General features: G+C 33.0%; 1 non-coding gene across 1 annotated transcript; it reads left to right on the top strand.

Annotated features, from left to right (window-relative positions):
* The first annotated feature begins 487 nt into the window (after nucleotides 1-487).
* LOC148573923 (small nucleolar RNA R71) lies at nucleotides 488-595 on the top strand. Its single transcript, XR_015906439.1, has one exon. It is a non-coding gene; the product is annotated as a small nucleolar RNA R71 (small nucleolar RNA).
* Nucleotides 596-9,259: the final 8,664 nt, after the last annotated feature.

Raw genomic sequence — 9,259 nt, 5'->3', positions numbered from 1 at the left:
TTCCACCATTATTGAAGCCTTGTTGAGGCTTTTGATCCTTCCATGAGAGATTTGGGTGATTTCTCCATGAGGGGTTATAGGTGTTTCAATATGGTTCACCCATGTAATTCACCTCTGCTATTGCAGGGTTCTCAGGATCATAAGCTTCTTCTTCAGAAGATGCCTTTTGAGTACTGTTGGATGCAGCTTGCATTCCATTTAGACTCTGAGAAATTATATTGACTTGCTGAGTTAATATTTTTTTCTGAGCCAATATGGCATTCAGAGTATCAATTTCAAGAACTCCCTTCTTCTGAGGTGTCCCATTACTCATAGGATTCCTCTCAGAAGTGTACATGAACTAGTTATTAGCAACCATGTCAATGAGTTCTTGAGCTTCTGCAGGCGTTTTCTTTAGGTGAATGGATCCACCTGCAGAATTGTCCAATGACATCTTAGCTAATTCAGACAGACCATCATAGAATATATCCAGGATGGTCCATTCTGAAAGCATGTCAGAAGGACACTTTTTGGTCAGTTGCTTGTATCTCTCCCAAGCTTTATAGAGGGATTCACCTTCTTTCTGTCTGAAGGTTTGAACATCCACTCTAAGCTTGCTCAGCTTTTGAGGAGGAAAGAACTTGGCTAAGAAAGCCTTGACCAGCTTATCCCAAGAGTTTAGGCTATCTTTAGGTTGAGAATCCAACCACACTCTAGCTCTGTCTCTTACAGCAAAAGGGAAAAGCATGAGCCTGTAGACTTCAGGATCTACTCCATTAGTCTTAACAGTATCACAGATCTGCAAAAATTCAGTTAAGAACTGAAAAGGATCTTCAGATGGAAGTCCATGAAACTTGCAGTTCTACTGCATCAGAGAAACTAATTGAGGTTTCAGCTCAAAGTTGTTTGCTTCAATGGTGGAAATGGAGATGCTTCTTCCATGTAAATTGGAATTAGGTGCAGTAAAGTCACCAAGCATCCTCCTTGCATTATTATTATTTTTGGCTGCCATCTCCTCTTCTTGCTCAAAAATTTCTGAAAGGTGCTTGCTGGATTGTTGTAATTTAGCTTCTCCTAGTTTCCTCTTCAGAGTCTTTTCAGGTTCTGGATCTGCTTCAACAAGAATGTTCTTGTCCTTGCTCCTGCTCATATGAAAAAGAGGGAACAGAAAAATAATAATAATAGGGATCTTTTTTGCCAGGTATAGAGGTTTCCTTGTTGTTAGTAGAAGAAGAAGGGGAAAAGAATGTAATGTAAGGAAAGAAACACAAGGGTGAGGAGAGCAGAGATGTGAGATGAAAATAGAAGGAGATGAGAGAGAAAGAGAATTTTCAAAAATTATTTTTGAAAAATAGTTAGTGATTTTCGAAAATTAAAAGAAGAAATAAATTAAAATTGAATTTTGAAACAATTAGTTAATTAAAAAGAATTTTTGAAAAAGAGGGAGATATTTTCGAAAATTAGAGAGAGGGGGTTAGTTAAGTAGTTTTGAAAAAGATAAGAAACAAACAAAAAGTTAGTTAGTTGGTTGAAACAAATTTGAAAATCAATTTTGAAAAGATAAGAAGATAGGAAGTTAGAAAAGATATTTTAAAATCAAATTTTTGAAAAAGATATGATAAAAAGATATTTTTGAAAAGATATGATTGAAATTAATTTTGAAAAAGATTTGATCTTTTAAAATCACAATTAATGACTTGATTCACAAGAAATCACAAGATATGATTCTAGAACTCAAAGTTTGAATCTTTCTTAACAAGTAAGTAACAAACTTGAAATTTTTGAATCAAAACATTAATTGTTGAAGATATTTTCGAAAATTATTATATAAAATGAAGAAAAAGATTTTTGAAAAATATTTTTATAATTTTCGAAAATAAATAAGAAAAAAAAAAGATTTGATTTTTGAAAAAGATTTTGAAAAAGATAAGATTTTTAATTTGAAAATTTTGATTTGACTCATAAAAATAACTAGATTTTAGAAATTTTTAAAAAAGTCAAATCTAATTTTCAAAATTTTAAGAGAAGAAAAAGGAGAAGATATTTTTTTTTATTTTTGATTTTTTAATGATGATAGAGAAAAACATGAAAATGATGCAATGCATGAAAATTTTGGATCAAAGTATGTGATGAATGCAAGAACACTATGAATGTCATGATGAACACCAAGAACACTTTGAAGATCATGATGAACATGAAGAACATATTTTTGAAAATTTTATATGCAAAGAAAATATGCAAGACACCAAACTTAGAAATCTTTCATGTTCAGACACTATGAATGCAAAAATGCACATGAAAAATAAGAAAAGACACAAAACAAGAAAACATCAAGATCAAACAAGAAGACTTACCAAGAACAACTTGAAGATCATGAAGAACACGATGAATGCATGATTTTTTCGAAAATTTTATGCAAACTTTAAAACATGCAATTGACACCAAACTTAAAAACTGACTCAAGACTCAAATAAGAAACATGAAATATTTTTTTTTATTTTTATGATTTTATGATTTTTTTGGATTTTTCGAAAATTATTTGAGAAAGAAAAAATAAGGATTCCAAAATTTTTAATATGAATTCCAGGAATCTTGCATTCTTAGTCTAAAGCTCCAATCTGAGGGTTAGGCATGGCTTACTAGCCAGCCAAGCTTTAGAGGATATTTATACTTTCCATGTATAGAGCAACTAAGTGTGTGAAAATCAACAAGCTCTTGGGATGATAAGTTGAAACCCCAGTCCAAAAGATTAGACATGGCTTACAGCCAGCCAGGATTCAACAAATCATCATGAAACACTAGAATTCATTCTTAAAAATTCTGAAGAAAAATATATTTTTGAAAAGATTTATATTTTTTTTGAAAATTTTTTTTTTGAAAACTTTTTGAAAACAAAATAAGAAGAAAATTACCCAATCTGAGCAACACGATGAACCGTCAGTTGTCCAAACTCGAACAATCCCCCGTAACGGCGCCAAAATCTTGGTGCACGAAATTGTGATCTCAGGCAACGGCGTCAAAAATTCTGTACGCACGTCTTAATAAATCGTTTTTCATTCACAACTTCGATACAACTAACCAGCAAGTGCACTGGGTCATCCAAGTAATAAACCTTACGTGAGTAAGGGTCGATCCCACGGAGATTGTTGGTATGAAGCAAGCTATGGTCACCTTGTAAATCTCAGTCAGGCGGATAATAATTGATTATGGAGTTTTCGAAAATAATTAAGAAATAGACAGAAAATAAAGATAGAAATACTTATGTATATCATTGGTGAGAATTTCAGATAAAGGTATAGAGATGCTTTCGTCCCTCTGAACTTTCTGCTTTCCTGTTGTCTTCATCCAATAAGTCCTACTCCTTTTCATGGCTGGCTTTATGTAAGGACATCACCATTGTCAATGGCTACTTTTCATCCTCTCTGGAAAATGGTCCGATCCGCTGTCACTGCATGGCTAATCATCTGGAGGCATCACCGTGGTCAATGGCTGCATCCTATCCTCTTGTGAAAAAGGTCCAAATGCTCTGTCACAGCACGGCTAATCATCTGAGGTTCTCGATCATACTGGAATAGGATTCACCCTCCTTTTGTGTCTGTCACTACACCCAGCACTCGCGAGTTTGAAGTTCGTCACAGTCATTCAATCCCAGAATCCTACTCAGAATACCACAGACAAGGTTTAGACTTTCCGGATTCTCATGAATGCCGCCATCAATCTAGCTTACACCACGAAGATTCTGATTAAGAGATCCAAGAGATAATCATCCAATCTAAGGTGGAACGGAAGTGGTTGTCAGGCACGCGTTCGTGGGGGAATGATGATGATTGTCACGTTCATCACATTTCTGTTGAAGTGCAAATGAATATCTTAGAAGCAGAATAAGTTGAATTGAATAGAAAAATAGTAGTACTTTGCATTAATTCATGAGGAACAGCAGAGCTCCACACCTTAATCTATGGAGTGTAGAAACTCTACCATTGAAAATACATAAGTGAAAGGTTCAGGCATGGCCGAATGGCCAGCCCCTTTAATCTAAGAAATAGGCGTCCAAAGATGCCAAGATGTCTAATACAATAGTAAAAAGTCCTATTTATACTAAACTAGTTACTAGGGTTTACAAAAGTAAGTAATTGATGCATAAATCCACTTCCGGGACCCACTTGGTGTGTGCTTGGGCTGAGCTTGAAGTTTCCACGTGGAGAGGTCATTCTTGGAGTTGAACGCCAGTTTGTAACGTATTTCTGGCGTTCAACTCTGGCTTGGAACGTGTTTCTGGCGTTTAACTCCAGATAGCAGCGTAGAACTGGTGTTCAACGCCCTTTTGTGTCATCTAAACTCGGCCAAAGTATAGACTATTATATATTGCTGGAAAGCCCTGGATGGATAATTTCCAACGCAATTGGAAGCACGCCATTTTGAGTTCTGTAGCTCCAAAAAATCCACTTTGAGTGCAGGGAGGTCAGAATCCAACAGCATCAGCAGTCCTTCTTCAACCTCTGAATCTGATTTTTGCTCAAGTCCCTCAATTTCAGCCAGAAAATATCTAAAATCACAGAAAAACACACAAACTCATAGTAAAGTCCAGAAATGTGAATTTAGCATAAAAACTAATGAAAACATCCCTAAAAGTAACTAGATTCTACTAAAAACATACTAAAAACAATGCCAAAAAGCGTATAAATTATCCGCTCGTCAGTCCTCATGATGAATGTGTGTATGCATTGAATAATTGTTGATTGTTAGATGAAAAACAAATCATCAAAAGCATGAGTAGAAGATAATTGAGTGGATCGACCCTATACACTTGAGCGACTAGAGCGGATACACATCCGGTGAGGGTTCGATTGCTCAATTACATGTTTCCACCCATAATCATCTTTTCTTGCAAGTTTGGAAAATTTTTTTTATAATTCAATTCAATTGTGGGTTTGATTTGATTGATATGACTTTCGCCCTTGTACTTAAATATTTTTTCTTGGAAATTGATTTATTTTGACTAAGTGGATGCATTCATATAGATAGATTGCATATAGTTTATTTGCATTGAATAAATGTTCATACGCTTTTCTTGTCCTTCTTTATTCTTAGCATGAGGACATGCTTGGTTTAAGTGTGGGGAGATTTGATAAACCCCGATTTTGTGGTTTATCTTGTGCTTATTTTGGGGAATTTTATCACTTTTTCCCACATTTATTCAATAAAATAGCATGGTTTTGCAATTCTCCCTTTATTTGTGCTTAAATGTGAAAACATGATTTTTAGGCCCTAAAATTAGTGATTTTAATTCATTTTAATTCCATTCAATGTCTTGATATATTTGTTGAGTAATTTCAGGTTCATAAGGCAAGTATTGGATGGAAGAAGTGAGGAGAAAAGCATGCAAAGTGGGAGAACTCATGAAGAAATGAAGGAACCGTAAAGCTGTCAAGCCTGACCTCTTCGCACTCAAACGACCATAACTTGAGCTACGGAAGTCCAAATGAGGCGGTTCCAGTTGTGTTGGAAAGCTAACATCTGGGGCTTCAAAATGATATAAAATTTGCCATATGTTGCTTCGCTTTAAGGTGCGCGAACGCGCCATGTACACGTGCGCGCCGATTGAGCACGTGGCCCACTAATGTGAAATCATCCCCAGCGATTTCTGAAGCACTTTGGGCCCAACCCAACTCATTTCTAATGCTATTTCATGCAGAATTCAAGCTTGGGCAAAGGGGGAGCAATTGTTTGGTAGTATAGCATCATGTAGGTTAGTTTCTAGAGAGAGAAGCTCCCTCTTTTCTCTAGAATTAGGTTAGGTTAATCTCTCTTAGATTTAGGTTTCATTACATATTTTCATCTTATTTCTTTTATGAATTCTTGCTTCTACTCTTTTATTCTCTTGATTTGTAATGTTAATTTCCCTTTTTGCTCTCTTTTATGTTCATGGATGCTCTTGTTGGATTTGATTTACTTTTAATGCAATTTAATGTTTGATGTTTCTTTATTGTTGATTTGAGTTGTTGATCTTGTTTCCTTACAATTTGTAGTTGGTAGATTTATCATTCTTGCACATTTACCATGCTTTCCCTTTGTACCCACCAAGTGTTTGACAAAATGCTTGGTTGGACTTTAGAGTAGATTTTGAGCATTCTTGGCTTGGAAAGAGTAATTGGGCAATCTTGAGTCATGAAAACCCAACTTATGTTGGTGATCTAGAGTTGTTAGCTAATATTGTTTTCATTGACGCTAATCTTTTGCTAATTTAATTAGTAAGTTGATTAGGACTTTTGGATTGAGATTAGCTAGTCTTGTTAGACTTTCTCTCATGGAAGATAATATGATACCTTCTTCCAATGTTGGAGATGACGTAATAAGATAAATTCTTGTTATTATTGTGGTATGATTGATTAATCTTGTTTGACTTTCTCCCTATTTGTTGGAGTTGACTAAATAAGATGAATTAATCATTGCATGACTAGGATAGAAAGCCTATGATCTCAACACTTGCCATGAATGTCTCTCTTTATTACTTGCTTTCTCTTATTTACTTGCTTGATTTACTCTTCTTGTCATTTAAATTCTTGCCCCTTTATATTTTATTGCCCAATTATCAACCAAACCCCCCTTTACCCCTTCATAGCCAATAATCATACACTTCATTGCAATTCCTCGTGAGACAACCCGGAGTCTAAATACTCCAGTTAATTCTTATTTGGGGTTTGTTCTTTGTGACAACTCAAATTTAATTTGATTTGAGGATTGACTATCGGTTTGGACTATACTAACAACGGAATTATTTTTATGGAATTCCGAACCGGTACAAATCCTTGTGTCAAATTAATCGCGCTGTTGTCGGGGAGTTGCAATGGTGTTATGTTATTGGCTATTGTAAATATTGTGAATATGTTTGCCTTTTGCTTGTTTGTTAGTTTTTGTTAGCTTTAGGACTTTGTTTCTTATTTTTGTTAGTTTTTGTTTTTGTTTGCTATTATGAATTCTCACCAGTTTGGCTATGAGTTTGGTTCAAACTATGTTGTAGGAAATGGGAGCTACAATAAAGATGTGCATCAAGGATGGAACAATCAAAGGTGGGAGGAGCCTCAAAAGATTGATCACCCTTCTTGGCAACAACAACCTCTGGATTCTTATGGGTATAATTCTAATCCTAATGCATATCAATCTAATGGATGTGGTGACTCTTATTGTAATTGTCAACAACCACCACCACATGCCTATGAACCACCCCCTCAACATGACTTTGAACCACCTTACTCACAAGCCCCCTACCACCAAACACCTCATTATGACCATAATCCTAATCCACCATACCAACCACCTTATGAACCATATGAACCATACATGGAACCACCACAATTCCAACACAACTACTATCAAGAACCACCTCAATATACACCATCTCCGTACCCTTACCAAGATGAACCAACTTCCAATTATGAAACTCCCTTCCCAAACAATGAACCCTCTCTTCCACCACCGCCCTCCGACAAAGCCTCCATGTTGGAATTGAGAGATCTTGAGTCTCATATCTTAAGGCGACAAGAGGAGGATGAAAAGAAGTTTAAAGAGCTAGGAGCCAAGATGGTTATCCTAGTGGAAGCCGTTAGCAATATGGCCTCCTCCCGACTAAGCCTAAGCAACCAAGGCACTCCCATTGACGAATGTGGAGAAGCAATTAAGGAGCCTAGTGAGGGAATGAGTTTAGAGCTTCAAGGTGAAGAAGAGGAGTTGAAGCAAGGAGTGCAACAAGAGGAGGAAGTTAAGATAATTGAGCCGGAAGAAGTGGTTGAAGCCTTTGAAGAGGTTGATCAAGAGATGGATTCAATCATTAAGGAGTTCCTATCTACAATTGAATCCTCTCCCATTGGGCTTGAAATTGAGGTCAAAGAAGAAGATGCACAACCTCTCATGCCTTTGGTTAAGTGAGCTAATAAGTGAATCCTTAATTAGTCTAAGATCTCACCTAACATACATACTTTGTAAAGCAAAGCTTCTTTACCTATTTTCTCATATTTTCCCACTTTTGATATTACATGCTCATGTTTCAATATTTATTATTTTTACCCCATGTGCATTGCTTTATTTCACATTTGGGGAATTCTTTTGTGTCCCCATTATTCCAACTAGCGGCTCACCAGGCACTGTCGTGCCTGTTGAGCTACTTTTCTATTGAGTTTAAAAAATTAATTTTATATTTTTATTTTAAAATTATAAATTTAATAATAATTAAAAAATAAATTATTAAAAAATAAATATCTTAAATTATTTAACATGTAAAATATTAAAAAAATAAATTTAAATTAAAAAGTAAGATTAAAAAAATATTAATTTGCTATTATGTGTAATACAATTAATATAAAAATTTATTGATATTATTTAAAGATTAGTTATTTATAAATATTATTAAATTTATTTATTTTTTTAATCCTATTTAATTAGAAACAAATTTAAAAATTTATATCCAAAATATTTTTTATCTCCATTCATAATTCTAATAGATAAAAAAATATATTTTTTTAATTTAATATTAAAATAATAGTACTTTTATCTGACATTTAAGTAAAAATTATCTTTTGTAAATAACTAACATGTATTTTGGTTTATATATACTCTTTTTGAATCAGAATAATGTTATTATCATTATTTTTTGAATTATATTTTGGTTTATAGTAATTTTAATTTTAATAAAATATGATATAAATAAAGTCACATCAACATTAAAATAAAAAATACTTATCTAATAAATTTGAAGAGTGAACGATATATGAACAAAAAAATAAAATTAATTTCTTAAAAACAATAGAAAAGCGGCTGAAAGTGCCTGTTCAGTCGCTTTTTTATTGAGTTAAAAAATATTTTTATTTTTTTATTTTTAAAATTATAAATTTGATATCAATAAATAAAAATTAATTATAAAAAATAAAATATTTTAAATTATTTAAGATATGTAAAAAATATAAAATAATTAAATTTAAATTAAATAAGGTAAAAAGTTATATTATTATTATGTATACTAAAATTAAGATAAAGATTTACTAACATGGTTTACAAATTAGTTATTTATATATTAAATTTATTTATTTTCTCAATCTTATTTAATTTGAAGCAAATTTAAAAATTTATATTCAAAATACTCTTTATTTTTATGTATAATTCGAATAGATAAAAAAAATATTTTAATCTTATATTAAACATCTTTAATTATTTTTAATTTTATTATTATTTTAAATTATTAATTTTTATTTTGATTATATCATCTCATCATATTATACACTATCAT

This window comes from Arachis ipaensis, chromosome B2 (assembly GCF_059453495.1).
Source record: "Arachis ipaensis isolate K30076 ecotype BB chromosome B2, ASM5945349v1, whole genome shotgun sequence".
Taxonomy (NCBI): Eukaryota; Viridiplantae; Streptophyta; class Magnoliopsida; order Fabales; family Fabaceae; genus Arachis; species Arachis ipaensis.
This window is presented reverse-complemented; position numbering and strand designations above follow the sequence as displayed.